Source organism: Cnephaeus nilssonii (genome assembly GCF_951640355.1).
Source record: "Cnephaeus nilssonii genome assembly, chromosome: 15".
NCBI classification, from domain to species: domain Eukaryota; kingdom Metazoa; phylum Chordata; class Mammalia; order Chiroptera; family Vespertilionidae; genus Cnephaeus; species Cnephaeus nilssonii.
The window spans coordinates 62,719,431-62,737,875 of NC_137086.1; the positions used below are offsets into that span (position 1 = coordinate 62,719,431).

General features: G+C 50.1%; 1 protein-coding gene across 2 annotated transcripts in view; it reads right to left on the reverse strand.

Annotated features, from left to right (window-relative positions):
* Window positions 1-1,769, reverse strand: part of MGAT4A (alpha-1,3-mannosyl-glycoprotein 4-beta-N-acetylglucosaminyltransferase A) — an 82,232-nt gene extending 80,463 nt beyond the window's left edge. For both annotated transcript variants that reach the window (XM_079792059.1, XM_079792058.1), the window contains exon 1: window positions 1,685-1,769. The gene's annotated coding sequence lies outside the window, so the exon portion shown is untranslated. The remainder of the gene's footprint in view (window positions 1-1,684) is intronic.
* Window positions 1,770-18,445: the final 16,676 nt, after the last annotated feature.

The window sequence follows — 18,445 nt, forward strand, 5'->3', positions numbered from 1 at the left end:
ATAAGACCTGGAATTCTGGAAGAGAACTACAAGAGCATTTTACTCAGGAAGGGTGGTGTAGTTGCACATTTTTAATTAGGGTTGCCAAACTAGTGAAGTTTAACTGCACAGTGTTAAGTGAAGCAAAACTAATGATCTCTGAACTCTTAACCAGAGGAGGCAGTTCATAAGCTGGCCAAACCCTCTGGATTGACTACCTCAAATAAGAGACAATGTGACCTATATTTTAAAATGTCCACATTCACAAAAATTTTATTCTGAGACGATCACTTTACACGTATGAATCCTTAACAACAAAAAAGGAGTGGCTAAAACTACTAATCATTTTCTCCATCCTGACCAAAATGAATGGAACTTTCAACTGTAGATCTTAGGCTGAAAAACAATGTGTTTTATTAACAGATCTTCAAGGACTGCAGTCCTGTATTTTATTATTAGATAATAAATTATTTTAAAGTGTTCTCTGAAAAATTCAATGTTCCATGGTTGAGTATATTTCTGCTGAACATGACTGTGCTTGAAGAAAAAGGCACAATCATGAAATCCAAGATGTAAACTCACAGCAATTATGTTACAATTCACTCATTTTACTTTTATAAAAGGATTAGTATTTTTTTAATACAGCTTATATACTTTCATCATCCAATGCGTTTTCAGACTTACGCGTGTGAGCTAAAGAAACCAATGCCACGATACCCGGGTTAGTAAAACTAGTTCTTAAAACATTCAGAAAAGGAAGCATAAACCACACAACGCATATCTGATTCTAAATTTAGGTTCTAAATTCAAACGAACAGCGTTGTCATTATAGCAGAATTCGTCCAACAGCAAAAGCACAACAGCAAAATATATGGAAAGCATTAAACACAGACGTCGTGCCCGCTCCCATTTCGCAATCTGGGTTGTAAGCAATGAACGGGCTCCAGAGAACACACGCTGCGAGAAATAAACGCGGGCGCGCGAGCGGAATGAGTGCCGGCTCACAGACACCTGGTGCACCGGTGCAATCACCTGGACGCAACCTCAGGGTCCCGCGCGCAGCTTCATCCTCCGGTGGGGGCTGAGGCCGGGGTGGGGGGCGGGGACTAGGCTGCTCCTGGACACCGGACATCACTTTGTGGGAAAATTCGCTACCACGGCTGCACGCCTCCACTCCTCCTCGGGCCCCGGACCGCCGCACCCCACCCCACCTGCTCCGCCGCCCCGTGGAAACGCCGGGCGCGGGTCCTCGGGAAGCTCCGTTCAGTCCACGGACAACTCTCGCTCCCTCTCTGTAGCCCCCCCAAAACCACTCTTTCCTCCACTTTACCCCGAAGTCGACCAACCTCGCCGCGCCGGACAGTGCTGGGGACGCACCAGGAGCCCGGCCCGCCACCCGAGAGCGCGCAGCACCGAGGGGCCGCGGGGGCGGCGGCGCGGGGCTGACAGAGCGGCCAGGGCGCCCGGCCCCGCGCCCCGCGCGGCCCAGCCCGCCCCTACCGGCCCCGCAGCAGCCCCGGGCGCGCGAGCTCCCGGCCGGGCCGCAGCGCGGGCGGTTCCGTTACCAGCAGGTGGATCTCCCGCGACCCCGCGCCTCGGAGCCCAGCAGCCGACGCCGCCCCTCAGCCCCGCGCCTCTCCGCGCAGCCGCCCTGCGCCGCCAGCTCCAGGCCTCCCGCACCCCGCGGCCGCCGCGAGCCCCTCACCTTTGCCGCTCCATCCGCGGCCGCTGCCGAGGCTGCTGTGGCCGCTGCTGCTGCCGCCGCCGCCGCCGCTGCTGCCGGGCGCCCCGCCTCCCGCCGAGACCCCGCCCCCGCCGCTGGAGCGCCGCCGCCCCGCCCGCGACCCCGCCAGCCATTGGCCGCCGGGGCTGCGCGCCGTCCACTGGGCGCCCCCCGGCGGCCGAGCCGCTCGCGTCAGTGGCCCACCCGGCTGTCATTTAGGGGCGCGGTCTCGCAGCCTATATAACTCTCGTGAGATCTGCACGCCCCCCCTTCATTATTGTCACCGCGGGGTGTGGAGCGGCGTCCTGTTCTCTGGTCCCGGACTCCGAGAGCGTGGGGTCTCCCGCCGCCCACCGCCACATCTGGCTTTAATCCTCCGGTGTGTGCAGAGGCAGCTCAGACGGCCAACAAAAGGCCCCGGGAGCCCTCGGCGCGCGACCCGGTCACCCCGGCTGCCCCAGCCCGGCCCCTTCCCCCAGCCGCGAGCTCCCCGGCCGTCCTGCCTGGGTAGTGTTCCTGGTGACGGGTCCGGGGGTGGATCTCGCCCTAAACCAACCATGGCCTCCGAGGCCCTGCGGTTCCAGGCACCTCACCACTGTCTCTGACCATCGCGACACCCCCAGCCACAGGCATCGTTATTCCCAATTTACCGATGAGGAGACCCAGGGAGAAGGACTGACTTAATCAACTAGGAACGAACAAGAAATATAACTAGAATTTAATTGCAGATCATTTAGGTGATAAAGCCTGTGGCTTTTACACACCACGCCATTCTGCCCCTCTCGCCTGAGTCCCATTTCCTTAATCGATCACGGTTTCACAAGGTTTGAGGTTAACTTCGGAACCAAATAGATAATCATCTATAGAAAGCCTGAGTGGTCTTCCCTGTTTTTCCTTAGTATCCACATGTACTATGACTTGCGTTAATAGTAACTACCACTGGGTACATCATATTTTGGATACTTACCATATACCAGGCAAGATGCTAAGATTTTAATGAGCTCAGAGAGTTTGCCCAAGGCCGCACAGCTGGTCTTAGATCTGGATTCAAACACCAGAGATGTGTTATTTTAACCAACTATAATAATCCTTACAACCACCCTGCAAGTTAATATTTACAGGGAGGTAGGGGCCCAAGATCAACAAAACATCCTTGCTCCTGCCAAGCCCCCAAAGTAATAAATAGGCTCTTTTCAGAAAACAGTAATTCAAAGATTCAAAACGCTAAGAGACAACCATCAATCAGAATGTTTTTTTTCCCAGCGAAGTTCCTTTATTTTGTCTCAAGATGAAAGTAATTAATAAGACATGCATGGGTTTCTCAACTCTCCCATGGTGAGATTTCTCTCCACGACTGTCGAACCGTTTTAAAGGTTCAAGAACGGATTCTCCTTCTGTCATTCCCCTCTGATTCAGGGGAGCAGACAAAAAGAGGTTTACCCACTATTCAGTACCATGAACATGACAGCCATGACATCAAATGACAACTTTTCTGCCTGTTTTGAGAGCCTGGGAGCCAGATTTCCTGTATTCTACGACAAGGACATTTCCTAGTGGCAAGCTGGCAACAGATTTCATGAGCAGATGTAAGCAATAAAGACTGAGACCATTCCAGGATACAACCTTTGATCCATTGTTTGACATACCTTGCCTAAAATATCTCTTGGGAATGGACTATCCTAGATATTGTTATACCAGACAAGCAAATGCCTTCTTGCAGATGAAGAAAGTGCTGCCATTTGACAATGATGGAGAGGCCACCAGCCATGGCCACGGGATTGGCCAAAAGACCCGATAGCTCAGGTAGCTACTATCCCTATTTTACAAGGGCAGAAACTGAGGCCAGAAACGGAGGGATTAATTTTGGCAGGTACACATGGTAATTTAGGCAGCTAGTAAATGACCCAACTGGAATTCAAATTCAGGGCTGTTTGATTTCAAAGCCCTTACACATGCGGCTCTTTGGCCCCTTGAGTGTGGCTCTTCCACAAAATACCACGGCCTGGGCGAGTCTATGTTGAAGAAGTGGCGTTAGAAAAAGTTTAAGTTTAAAAAATTTGGCTCTCAAAAGAAATTTCAATCGTTGTACTGTTGATATTTGGCTCTGTTGACTAATGAGTTTGCCGACCACTGCCCTACACCATCCACCACACTACCTCTCTGCTCCCACCTTCAGCAACTGACAAGCTTTTGTTGAGTGAATGAATATTAAAATATATATTTCCACCATTTCCATTTTTTTTTTCTTTTAGTGAGGGAAGGAAATGAAAGCATTCACAAACATGCTAAAACAGGGGTATGTGTCAGAGGAGAAAGGAAGCCTGGAAGGACAAGCTTCAAATACACTTGCAATGGGATCATTCAGGAAGACAGCAGGAATTCCCTCTGGATGCTGATTATGGCAAAACCCACAGCAGAAGACAAAAAAGGCAGAAAAAAGCTGCAACTGCCTTCCTTTTGGGGCCTTTTTGATAATTTGTTTCTACTCTATCTGGCAGCAGACAGGCAGGTTTTGGAAGAAATCAGGTGACACAGCTACACTTGTCACAAACCATTCACATTTTAGCTCAGGAAAGTCTGGGTTTCAGTTTGTTGTCCTGGAACTGGAATGGCCTGGAATACAAGCCTCCGAGGATGAGTTAGAATTGGTTGATCATTCATCCTATCTTTGCAGGTTACACAATCCTGGATTTTCCAACCCAGTGTATGGTCTGTTTAATAAACCATCAAAGGCCATCGTTCCAAACCCCACTGAGTCTAATCTGCTTCTTTTTCTCTTTTTTTCTTTCCCACAAGGATTCTCCTTTTCTGTTATTCTCTTTTTGTTTCTTCTCTACTCTTGCAGTTTCTCATTTTGTCTTCTCCAGGCCTTTAATTCACATAATCAGTGGAAATGGGGGAAGTGCTTAGGGAAGAAGTTCTGTATCTGCATCCTGTATTCTGCCCATGCTCTGTGGTGACCGTCCTTTCCACAAACATTTTCTGAGTGCGTATGATGTGCAGAGGCAGCTGGTGCCTGACCATGGTATGCTCACAGACGAGTGAGAGAGGCAGGTAAGGAATTAAACCATAGGAGAGTGCCGAGGACAGACGATAGGATGGGGCTATCGTTCAGATCTCAGGGCAGGAATGTTTCCTGGAGGTGACATCTGAGCTAAAAGCAGAGTACACACAGAAGCTAACCTTTTCCTTTTGTCGCTTTTGATGGTGAGTAGTTGTTGGTGGGGCTTCTAAGAAATCAAGCCCAAGATCTTTAGTTCTCTTCCACTTCTGCCCCCTCTGTGGGTTACACTCCAACTTGCATCATGTATGAGTGTTTATACATGTTGTGATTTTGGTTTCTTGGCTACTATCTCAAGTGGATCTTTCTCAATCATAAAGGCTTCAAGACATCAGGAGGTTCTTCCTGGCTTTTTAGAATTGCTTGTTTAGAGACTGCAAACCCTCTCACCTTACATGAACAGTGTACTCTATCACTGTAGTCTAGCAGCCATAGCAAAACTAGGATGAGGATCGGTGGTAACTCTTCATTCACACTTTGTTAGCTGCAGGGTGTTTCAGATACAGTGTTCAAACTATTTCTGTTGTATAGTCAGACAGGGCACCTGTAGTCCAACAAATTAATGAGCAAATTCAAATAGAACCAACCACCACATTTCATATTCAACTCTAGGTGGAAAGTAAGGTTCATTCAGAGGAAGGACAGCAGAGAGCTGCATTATTTTTACTTTTTATGTTTACACTTCCCCACCTTTGCTCATCTCTATGTGAGAGAACTCTTGAAAGATGACTTTCCCATTCATTTACATGCACACTTTTGGGGGTAGATGTGCCTATCTGGTTAATCAGACAAAAGCCGGGCTATGTGGCTAGAAATTATGGATTAACTAGAGGCCTGGTGCATGAAATTCGTGCACTTGAGGGGGGGTTCCCTCAGCCCAGCCTGTGCCCTCTCGCAGTCCGGGATCCCTTTTGGGATTGTCCGACTGATGGTTTAGGCCTGCTACCCACGTGGGCCTAAGCCATCAGTCAGATATCCTTAGTGCTGCCGCGGAGGCGGGAGAGGCTCCCACCACCACTGCTGCACTCGCCAACTGTGAGTTCCGCTTCTGGTTGAGCAGCCGCTCCTCCTGTGGGAGCACACTGACCACCAGGGGGCAGCTCCTGTGTTGAGCGTTTGCCCTTGGTGGTCAGTGCGCATCATAGAGACCTCGTTCTGGTCGTTCCACCATAACGGCCACTTAAGGCTTTTATTATATATACTAGAGGCCCAGTGCATGATTGAATCATGCACGTGTAGGGTCCCCTACACGCTTTCTCTTTCAATCACGGGGCGCGCCGGAGGCTTCTGAAAGACCTGGTGCCTGAGTGGACAGGCACCCAGCTCCCACGCTTTTGCTTTCGATCGCGGGGGATCTGGGTGCCTGTCTGCTGGTGCACCAGGCCTTTCAGAAGCCTCTGGCGTGGCGAAGGCTTCTGAAAGGCCTGGTGCCTGAGCGGACAGGCACCCAGCTCCCCCGCTTTGGATGGTCCCCGGTGGGACGTGAGCTCACTGCCCCAGAGGCCTCTTCTGTGCCGCAGCACAGCCATGGCGCAGATGCTGAGCTTGAGCTGCCGCTGGCGACGTGAGCTCAGTGTCCTGCAGGCCCAATCGGCCACCCCGGCCACCCCGAGTCACGCCCCCCCACGCCTCCTGGCCAATCGCGGGCATAGCGAAGGTACGGTCAATTTGCATATTTGTCTATTATTAGGTAGGTTATGTATACGCTGAAGGCACAGTGGGAGGGAATTGTGTGCCTGAGAATTACAGATCTTGGGAGACCTTTTTCTTTTCAGTGAATTTGGTACTTGTAGAAGATGTTAGATCAACAGACCTGCATCTGAAATCCATCCATGCATAAAACCAATCCGAGCATTTCAATTGTGCTACTTGATCAGTACATTTCAAGCAGGATAAAAACTTTTGCTCAAATAAAGCACCCAGGACCATGACTGCCAAATACTAGGCCATTTGGAGTTATGGGTATCGGGACAACATAATATATGTCACCATTTTTATAGCCACAGTATTTCTTTACTCTCTTTTATAGCAACTGAACATACCCCTCCAAGTAGGTGCCTGTATCAGCTAGGGACTAGTGTGGGGAGGGGGATGGGGAGAGAGGAGAGAGAGAGAAAGAGAGAAAGGAAGGAAGGAAGGAAGGAAGGAAGGAAGGAAGGAAGGAAGGAAGGAAGGAGAGGAGAGGAGAGGAAAAAATAAGGTATTGTAGGTATTATGGACAGAGGGAGTATTGCATATTATACAGGAGATTGGTTGCAAAGGTGCCAGAGGGCTGAAAGAAGAAAGAAAGGGGTGAAGAGCAAAGAGGAAGCTGGACAGAAACCCAAAGATCAGAGGCTGTTAGTGGCCCTGGATGAACCCCTTGAGCCTGCACCTGCTGATGCACATTATCGAAGGACTGTTCCTATTGGTTCTGGATCCCCGAAAAGATGCTGCCTGGGCCTGGGTGGCTGGAGCCCGGAATCACCCAGTCCCTCTGCACCTGTACCTGTTGCCAACAACCTCCAGCAACTGCCACGCTGTTGGAGGCAGAAGCCAGAAGCTTCTCTCCTTCCTCTGCCTTCTGATCTCCAACCAGCGCCCCCTATTGGCAGATGCCAACAGAAAGCCAGCGCCAGGAAGCCCAGGAACTAGCTCCCAGGCAGCTCCAGCACCCCAGAGCAGACCGTAGAAAGACAGCAACACATGGGGCTAGAGACAATGAGTAAGTAACCAACTCAGTGTCGGAACAAAAACCATGTTAGGCATTCTCTCAAGTGAAACCAGAAGCTTGTCCTAGAAACGTGAAGAAAGGGAGCATGGTAAGCCACCCCAGTGGAACTTTCCCATTCCCATCGCTCTTAAGAGAAACTGTTCACAGTAGGGTGGCCGCCATCACGGCATTGTTAACAGCAAATAGAGACTTTCTATCAATGATGCTGTAGTGAGCCCTTAGTAATCAGCAGGTTAGAAGACAAATTATAAAATGTGGCCTCAACCCTCAAGGAGTCCACCGTCTGCGTGGAGGAACCCCTGAGACCCTGCTCATCTCATGCCTGCTCGCCATTAGAGCCACATTCTTTTCTCTGCCCCTCGAGTGGAGCCAGGCCATGCTGAACCTCTCCCTCCCTTCCCTGAAGTGCAAACAACTCCCCATCCCCACGCCACCGTCCCCTTGGCTAGCTAAGGTCCTTCAAGACTCAGCTAGATGCCACTTTCCCCAGGAAGCCTTCCCTTAACAAACTGGAGAAGGACCCACCACCCTCTGTCCCCACTCTTACCAGTGGATTTATCACACTGCACCATCACCTTGAGTTCCTAAGCTGGTGCTGGTTAGAGGAAGGATACCCTTTGGCACCTCTCAGCCTTCGGAGTGGCTGGGTCTGATCTGAGGCAGCAGGAACCCTGCAGCTACAAGCAGCCTTGAGGACCATGATGAATACTATCATTTTCTCTGTGTTTTATTAAGTGAAAAAGCTGGGTAGCCCCAATATAATTGCCTGCCGATTTCCCTGCCTCTTTCACTCAGCTGTTCTGCTGCTTGAGCAGGGACCACCTTACTCATCATCGTGTGGCAGTCCACGGGAGCTACTCTGCAAGTGTTGGTTGACGGAAAGAAGGAGGACTTCGTAAAAGAGGACACATTGCTCTGAGCCTAGAAGGACAGGGGCAGGATTTGGGCAGGTGCAGGGAAAAGGAAATAAGCGTTACCAGAGCAGGAGCACACACACACACAAAGGGGGAAATGCACACTCAGTGTTCATAGCACCTGGGCAGCAGGCAGTGCACAGGGGCACCATGGGAAATATGGTAGATCATGAGAACCAGGAGAGGTTGGACCTCAGGCTCTGGCGAGAGGAAAGCACTGAAGATTCATGAATAGAAAAACAATGTTATAACAAAAGAAAATTCAGGAGTAGAGGAGTCCTGCCCTAGCCAGTTTGGCTCAGTAGATGGAGCGTCAGCCTGCGGACCAAAGGGTCCTAGGTTCGATTCTGATCAAGGGCACATACCTCGACTGCAGGCTCCTCCCCTGCCTGGGCTCTGGTCGGGGCTCGTACAGGAGGCAACCAATCAATGTGCAGGAGGCAACCAATCAATGTGTTTCTCTCACATTGATGTTTCACTTTGTCTTTCCCTCTCCCTTCTACTCTCCCTAAAAATCAATGGAAAAATATCCTCGGGTGAGGATTAATAACAACAACAAAAAGAGTAGAGGAGTCCTCATTCATTGACACTAACCAGAGAGTTGCTGTAATATTTTTACCTGAATGCAAAAAAAAGGGGGGGGGGTGTATTATGATTATTTAAAAAATTTAACTGAACCCTAGCCAGTTTGGCTCAGTGATTAGAAGGTCAGCCAGCAGACTAAAGGGTCATGGCTTCGATTCTGGGATCTCCAGTCAGTGCAAGTGCAGGAGGCAACCAAGCAATGGAAAAAATATCCTCGGATGAGGATTAACAAAAAAAAGCTTAACTGAGTTGCTTCTATAAGGCCCATCTACATACCTCTACGAAAGGTGCTTAGCAAATATTTGCTGATTGCTTTGGTTTTTCTTTCTACTTTAAATTTTACATTGGTCTAGGATCAGATCACAAGGCTTAAGAGAAAGGAGAGTAGAGAAAGACAGTTCTCTTCATCGAATGAAGGTTCTAATATTAGTGTCTCAGATGCAAATGAAAATGCCATATCACTTCAGAAATGAACTGTAGTGAAAACCGAGGTGTCCCTTCAGAGAAAAGATCTTCCCGAATTCTGAACACTCAATTCAGTAGACTTGTTCAAGTCAGCCTCTACATTTGGAGTTTGGGACGGTAGAAATAGCATAAGAAACCTGAATATCCTCTGAATATACAATCTTGGACATGTCAGTAAAATGTTCCAGCCCTGGCCAGGTTGCTTAGTTAGTTACAGCATCGTCCCTTCAGGGCACATACAAGAATCATAAATAAGAGGAACAACAAATCGTTTCTCTCTCTCTCTCTCTCTCTCTCTCTCTCTCTCTCTCTCTCACACACACACACACACACACACACACTCAATATATTTCTTAAAAAATTGTCATATATAGTCCAAGACAATCTCCACAGAATTACTTATAAAATTATTTTTTTTAAACTCTCCAAAAATTTTTTGGACAGCAATTTGTCCTTAACAAATGCTTGTTGAAGGGTACACACTGTGAGACTGACCTACCTCTGGTTCTATATAGGAAGGGAATGGAGGGTAAAGTTCAAATCTTATCCTGGAGGTAAGGGGGATATCAGCAAGTTATTCCCAGGATAGGGGGGTCGGGGGCAGGAGAACAATCTTAAGAGAGGTACAAAGAACCTGAACACAGAGCTTCATTTAGAGGAGCTAAGTCTGGTGCCAGCTGGGTTCCTTTCCTTTTCCTGTGGGCCATGCGGCCTGGTTCGTAGCCTTGAGCCATCGTCCAGCCAGCCAGCCAGCCAGCCAGGCTTTCCTCCGATGTTGACTTCTTTCACCAACTGAACAGTTGCCCCATCCTTTCATTTCTGGGAACCTTTCTGGTTCCTGGTGGTTTTTCTCCTAAGGACTCTATGTTACTTAAAGGTTTTGCATACCAAGCAAGTTAAATGTCTTGCATAATCCTTTTTCTGTTATTAAGCAAGTGATACATACATAGACAGATTGACAGATAGTTAATCAAAAGTTTTGATTCACATCCACGAGCTGCCCCACTTAAAGATGGCTAGCCATTTACAGACTGGCTGGCATACCATCCCCCATGGGCATGATTTAACCTGCAGTGGGGCCAACAGAACTCAAGAAATCTCTTCTTTGAAGAAACAAAGACAGGTCGTCTCATTCAGTGTCAAGGCAGAAGCAGAAAGACAGAGACTAGACTAGGCAGAAGCTATAAGCAAAGAGGAAGGCAAAAGCGGAGAGCAAAGTAGAGGGAAGTGAGCCCATGAGAGGGTGAGGGGCAGCAGGGTGGGGGAGAAGCAGAGACCGAGCAGTTGAGGCTCCAGTGAGGCAGTTGCTGGAGCTGCTCTTGGGGCTGAGCTGCTCTGGGACCACAGGAGTGCCTGCTGCTGGCAGGCCAGGCACAGGCAGGCTTGACTTGTCCATGAGGCTGCAAGTGTGGATTCCTGCTCTTCTCAAAAGTTACCATCAAATGCCTCTGTACGCAGGGCAGAGCAGAGCAGGCAGGGATTTGAGGAAGGCTCATAAATAGAACTGGAATGTTTTTATGACAGACCATGAGCTCTTACAAGATCACATATGCAGATTCAAAGACAAAACTTAAACATTCTGGAATCAAAGACATATACAAGCTTTTTAGATTATCTATGGTTCATGTTATGTATTCTATTATTCCACACTCCTGTCACCCATTAGTTGAAAAAAAAAAAGAAGTAGGGAATTATACTGATTTTCATTTTGAAACTTGAATTTAAGACAATTGGGCATGGATTGAAGAGATAGAGAGGCCAAACTCCCTGGCCTCATCAGGGTAGCCAGCGACCCAGCCAGGCCAAGGTTTGATAAATGTCTGACATTGATGCAGATTCTAAAATCATCATGTAGAGGGCCAAAAAAATGGTCTATTTCTAATAATGATCATAATTTAATAATTCCATTCATTTTTTCCCAAACCCAAAACATGAGCTCACACAGGTAAGTCATCTTGCATTTTGGCATTCATTGGAACTGCCTGTGAGATACTGCTTTTTAGCAGCTTTCTAACTTTCCAATCCGAATCCTATCTTATTAGCCACATTATGCTGCCATTTAACAATAACACAGAGAGCGATGATCAGAAATTGGGGGGAGATGGACTCTGAAACTTCTAGCAGGATGTGGATTTGGCACCAGGGCTTGTAAGGGAAAAAATTTAAAAACTGCTCGCAGCTAACAGAAAAATAAATTGGCCTTGTACTGGGAAAGTGCCCAAAGAACTCGCCTGAGATGAGAACTGAGTTTTTATTAGAAAAATCTGATAAGAGTAAAAAAAAAAAGTCCCCTTTCATCATCAAATGGCGCTTACAGTTTGTCATCGCATTGCTCTCCCAGAAGGGGACATGACACTTCAGCGTCTGTCACATGTCTTTGTAATAATGAAAGCACCCTCTGCCCAGCAACGGGAGGGAACTCTCCTTTCAAGTGAAAGCGTCAACCTTGCAGTGAAAGCACATGTGCCAACTTCTTCCTCTCACAAACGCTAACGGGAAGTCATCCTCTTAGACTCTGCTGAGGAGAGCAAATATTTAGCACACGCGAAAGTTCTTCCTCACGAATTTCAGCACCCGTCACAGTTGCTATGTGACTATGTGTCATTTCTTTCCTGTTCAACAAGTAGGTATTGAGTGCTTACCGTTTTCTGGGGACACGCACAGCTGGACACGGATCTTCAGTGTATCTGGAGTGCACAGGGAAAGGGCAGACGCATAGCAAGAAATGAGGTTGCACAGAGAATGGGGCTGAGCGTCAGTTTTCTTAGATGTGTCAGGGAGGCTTTGATGATAAGATAAGGAGTCTGGACTGTTTTCAGCAGACCATGTGAAGTCATTGCACATTTTGGGAGGTGAAAGGCCAGAGCCTGCACAATGGGTGGAAGGAAAGGAGAGTGAATTATTTGAGCAAGAGCTAATCAGTTCAATTAGGGTGGCTGAGGGGACAGGCGAGAGGAGGGCAAAGGTGGCTTGGGGATTTGAGCCCAGTGATGGGGCTGACAGCATTCCGAACCAAATCAGCAACCACAGCGATGTAGATCGGAGGAAGATGACTTCATTTTGGCTCTACTAATTAGAGTTGTTAAGAGACATGGAGACGTTACTCTTTGACAGGAGTGGGAAAGGAGAGAAAGATCAGGTGACACCAGCAAGATGGAGAGGGATGAGAGGTGGGTAGAAGCCGTGGGGTTTACCGACCAGGTCCTGGCCTCCTCCACGAGGGCCACTCAGCGGAGCGGTACTGGTGACAGACCATGTGGCCATTTGCTAAGGCAGAGTGGGTGGGAAGGCAGTGAAGACGGGGAGCTTGGGCTACGCTTGCGCAGAATGGAGTGAGTGAAGGCTTTCTGGCTTTATTTTTAAGATCGCAAACATTTGAAGATTGAGAAAAAGGGAATCTAATGGATGAACCCCAACTCCCTCCCCCCAGTTGGCTCCATCCTTCTGAGCACTGCCTCTTGGATTTGCCAGCTTGGTTTCCTAACCATTCACTGAGCCTCTGCTACTTTTATTTCTCATCATTGCAAATAAGAGTGAAATAATGGTCACTATAGCTAGCATTCCCAAAACATTTGCACTCTGCCAGCCATCATACTATGAACTTTATACATGTTAACTAGAGGCCCGGTGCACCGATTTGTGCACTGGTAGGATCCCTCAGCCTGGCCTGTGGGGATTGGGCTGAAACCGGCTCTCCTACATCCCCCGAGGGGTCCCAGATTGCGAGAGGGTGGTTCTCGGGTCACGCACCCCAGAATCAGGCTCCCACCTCTCTGGTTCCAGGTGCATCATCAGAGAACCGCAGCTGCCAAGTCACCGCAGCTCAGCAGCTCCTGCATTGAGCATCTGCCCCTGGTGGTCAGTGTGTGTCATAGCTACCAGTAAGGCAGTCAAACGGTTGGCCGGTTGCTTAGGCTTATATATATATAGAGATGTAATCTTCACAAAGGCCCAAAAGGTGGAGCCCCTCATTTTGCCTGTTTTACAGAGACATTCAATAACTTGCCTACATTCGCACAGCTAGGAAGTACCTGAGGATTCAGCCCAGGCAACTTGCTGGTGTCTGTGCTCTGAAGCACGATGCAGAGATATAAAAGGAGTCCTAGGAATTTTGCAGAAACGAACCACAACCATAGAAAGCTTTCCTTGATTTATAGACTGGCTCATTTTAGAGAATGACACAGGCTAAGTTCAACATCACTCACTTCAAACAGTTATGTAGGAGAGATGAACAACCTGCCAGCATCCTACACAAGCCTGGAATGGAGGACTTGAACCAAGAGGAACCCCAAAGCCCCTCTGGTCAAATGCTTTCTTTTACATAAAAAGGAACCACCATCAGGAGCAGCAGAGTGGCTTGGCCAAGGTCAAGTCTCAGTTAACTCAATACCCTGAGTCTTTGCACGGCACCCAATAGAGCTCGAGGGGGTGGAGACAGGGTGCTGTGAGCGAGGACGGGACGGAAGCAGCAGGGGGAGGCTGCACCCGAGAGCCCAGTTCAGGGTGCGGGAGAGGGAAACTAACCTGGCCACAGGCTGCAGCCCGCCTCAGGCCTTTTCCTGAGGGGTGGTCCTGAGTGCTCAGATTCCTTTCTGCCTTTGAGCACAGGACTCATTTCCTTTCTCTCCCCCTCCCCACCCCTATCTCTTACTCCCACTCCTCTTACACAGTCTACACCCAGAAGCAAGCGTTGATGAGGTCTAGCGCACAAGCGATTAAGGAATGTGTTTAAATGAATGCACTGATCCACACATGAGTGACAATTACAGGAGAAACATCCAAAAGAAAAGTAGCTCCACAGACCTCCTCTTGATCCACTAGGAAAGCAAGAAAATAACCTCAGGAGAAGCCTCTTGGGTCAGCTGTGGCGGCAGGAACGGCGCCAGGGGTCACCTGACCGGTGGGGTCAGACCAAACCTGGGTTCAGCCACCTTGGCACTCGGGTTCTGGCTAGGAAAGAATTCAGAGCGAGACCCAGACTGTAAGAGGACATTTATGGGTCAATCACAGAGGGGGAAGGAGGAATTCCTAGAAGAAATGGGCTTAGCAAACAAGTTACAGAGGTAAAGGAAGGGCCGGGGAGCCTGGGAATGAGGAAGCGAATGGTAACTGTGCCTGAGGGAGTGTGAGGGGGCGGGGGAGGGAAGGGGAAGACACGGTTGTGCTCCCAGGAGGGTGAGTGTGCTGGGTCCTCCATCCTACGGGTTTTAAGAGTGGAGATTTTAGGGGAGGCCCCAGGGAAATATCTCAATAGGATATTCAGCATACTTCCAGGTGTGTCCATTCAGGGTTGTGGTCTTCACTGACTGACTGGCCAGCACCAGGGCAGGGGTCATTATTCCATGCAGCTGGTCCTGACGCTGGTTTTGTTGCTTATCTAGGCCTGGGGCTGAAATACCACTGAGGCCTAGACGTTATCTCTAGGGAGGAAGGTCAGGGGGTCCGAGCTGCATGCCCAGTGATGTGCTAGGGGAGGAAACGTCACCCTGGGGTGAGGTCCCCCCTACAGTTGATTGTGGGTTGCTAGGCACGTGGGGCTTTCCACCCTGGTGGCCTTCTGCAGCTGGGCCTGGCTCTGCTCACGTCTGTCTGCCTACAACGGATCCCACAAAATAGAGCACCTGTCGGTATCAGTGACAGGGTTGGTGCTGGTCCTTTTTAGGGTTCGTCCACTCCTTTTTATCACTGAAGCTCGCAGCGTGTGAGCTGCAGTCGGTAACCATCCCATCTTCACACATTCCATCTTGCTGCCAACAGGAATGCAGGAACGGGAGAACACTAGAGGAGTGTCTCTTGCAAAAATAACTTTCCACAAAATACTTACTGTGCGAAACACGGCTGCTGCCTAAATGGCCCTACACATAGGCCAAGAAACAAAAAGCACATTTTGCAAAATAACGGTCTCTCCCCAAACTGTTCAAGGTTTTTTGGGTGGTATTAAATTTCATAAGCAAGAGAGAGAGAGAAGTTCTTTCTACTCAGTAATCATCTTTTGCATTTGGCTTGGAGCTATATTATGTTTTGAGGCCACTTTATTTGTATAATTAAGTTGAATGACTTAAGGAAAATACAAAAACATTTACTTTTTTTTTTTTTTTACATAAAAATATACAGTATTACTCAGCCATAAAAAAGAAGAAGGCATTCTTGCCATTTGGGACAATACGGTTGAACTTAGAAGGTATTCTGCTAAGTGAAATAAGTCAGACAGAGAAAGACAAATGCCATATGCTTTCTCTTATATGTGGAACTTAAAAAACAAAATAAATGGACAGACCAAGCAGAAATGAACTCATAGATACAGAGAACATTTTGATAGTTGCCAGAAGGGAGGGAGAAGGCGGCGGATGAAAAATGTGAAGGGATTAAGAAGTACAAATTGGTAGCTACAGAACAGTGAGGAGGATGTAAAGTACAGCACAGGGATATAGTCAATAATATTGTAATAACTATGGATGGTGTCCTTTGGGTGTGAGATTTATTGGGGGATCACTTTGTGAGTTACACAAATGTCTAATCTCTATGTTGCACACCTGAAACTAACATAATATTGAATGCCAACTATAACTGAAAATTCCACGAGCCTGTCTTCTTCAAAAAGTCTGCCTTTTCTCACAAGCCCGCTTTGTCCCCAGCTTCTCCCCAAACCAGCCCCAGCCAGTTCAGAGATCCCCCCCCCCCCCCCCCGCAACCTTTCCTCTGCGCTGCCTCCCTTGTGCTCAAGCACAGGCCACATAAGATCTGCCCGGACGTTTCTCGGGGGCTTCCTCTCGATTTCTCTCTCAGGGAACCCAGGAACCTAATGCCGGCACCAACGGGAGACTCCAGTGTGATCGCCCTGCTTCCCAGATGAGCAGTCTTCCCCAGGAACTCCTCCTCAGCCTGCACTCCCTGCCCTGCCCTGCCCTGCCCTGCCTTCGGAAAGGCCCCCCGCCCCCTGCTGGGCCTGCCCTCACTGCTCTGAGCCCCTGCAGGTTTGCAGTGGATGCCTTCCTCCTGCACTGACCAGTAAGTGGCCTGAGGTCCAGTCCTTTGTCCCAGAGTGCTCCACCCTTCCTCCAGCACGGTCCTCCAGTCCCACCTCTGCCGCAGCAGTCCTCTTGGCGAGCCAGCGTAGCTTTCAGGTTGTTATGGGATTGGACCCCCACTGGACACTGTCCCCCACTGGACACTGTCCCCCACTGTCCCCCACTGTCCCACACAGAGCTAGCCCACAGTGGCTCCCTCTGGGTGAATATTAGGGCTCATTTCCCCTCCTTTTCCCCTTCTGAAACGGAACTCATCATCTTTCTCCAACATACACCTTCCCCTCCCCATGTTCCCCTAAAAGCTAGTATCTTCTAGTTCACAGTGACTGAGGCTCAGCCTCCACCTCAGCCTCACCCTCTGCCTCAGCCTCAGCCTCTGCCTCAGCCTCAGCCTCAGCCTCAGCCTCAGCCTCAGCCTCTGCCTCACCCTCAGCCTCAGCCTCAGCCTCAGCCTCAGCCTCAGCCTCAGCCTCCGCCTCAGCCTCACCCTCTGCCTCAGCCTCAGCCTCTGCCTCAGCCTCTGCCTCAGCCTCAGCCTCAGCCTCTGCCTCAGCCTCTGCCTCAGCCTCAGCCTCTGCCTCTGCCTCAGCCTCTGCCTCAGCCTCAGCCTCTGCCTCACCCTCACCCTCAGCCTCAGCCTCAGCCTCTGCCTCTGCCTCAGCCTCTGCCTCAGCCTCAGCCTCAGCCTCAGCCTCTGCCTCAGCCTCACCCTCAGCCTCTGCCTCAGCCTCAGCCTCAGCCTCCGCCTCCGCCTCAGCCTCACCCTCTGCCTCAGCCTCAGCCTCTGCCTCAGCCTCAGCCTCTGCCTCTGCCTCAGCCTCTGCCTCAGCCTCAGCCTCTGCCTCAGCCTCAGCCTCTGCCTCAGCCTCAGCCTCAGCCTCTGCTTCTGCCTCAGCCTCAGCCTCTGCCCCTCCTCCGGCCACGGAGTCAGCTGCCACGCCTAGCTGCCTCGCTCTGCCTTTCACGAACTGTCCGGGCATTTCCCTCCTTTCCCCTGTCCCCTCATTCGGACAAGCCCTCATGACAGCCTTTTGGGAAGGGTGACAGAAACCCCCGCAGTCTAGCTTAAGCACAGACGGGATACTTCTGGGCTTCGTGAGAGGTCGAAACCAAGAAACGGGCAAACACGGGCGTCAGCCGGCAGCCCGCCTTAGTGGGCCCGCGGGAAGGGCTGGGAGCGGCGGGGGGAGCAGCCCGTCCACCGTGCAGGACGGCCCGCCTCCTGGGCCGGCCTCGCAAAGCTGGCCGCAGACATGCAGCGCCTGCCTCTCCAACATCACCTCCTCATGTCCCCCTCAGAAACACCTGCTGCTTGTTCCTCAGACGGTTTGGGAAAATAGGACTTTAAATCATAGAGGGCCTATGCAATAAACGTGTCCTGGAACAGAAACAGGTCTTTTTAAGCGGAAGCCCTCTTTTTCAACAAGGTATGCGCAAAAAATGAAACCCACGATCTGTCTTGATCTTTTTAGAAAACACGCTTCTGTTATCTTTATAATCAGACTGTATGGCGCAGACGTTTCTTCCTCTGTGTGCAGGAGGGCTCCCGGGATGGGCAGGGGCCTCGGAGTTGCTGGTGTTTGTGGAACAAGCGCTCCTGCGGCGGACCTCAGGTCGCCATCCTCTGGGAATGGCAGCGTGCCGGACCGAAGGGACACGTTTCCCAGCCCCCCTTACAAATGTGGGCGACCATCTGATGAAGTTCCTGCCGTTGAGAGTTACGCAGAAATTGTGAAGTGAGCTTCTCCCCTCGGCTCTTCCTCCTTCCTGTTGTGTGGAATGTGGCCCTGATGGCCAGGCTTGCGCAGTCATGTTGTGGCTGTGAGGACAGAGGCCTCCCCCGGGAACGGCAGGGCGAAGGGCTCGGAGCAGCCTGAGTCCCTGAGGCTGGGGAAGCTGCCACGCTGGCCTTGACGTGCTCCCCTCAGATTTCTCACCACGTGAGGGAGCAGCCCACCCCCTCGCAGGGAGGGGTTC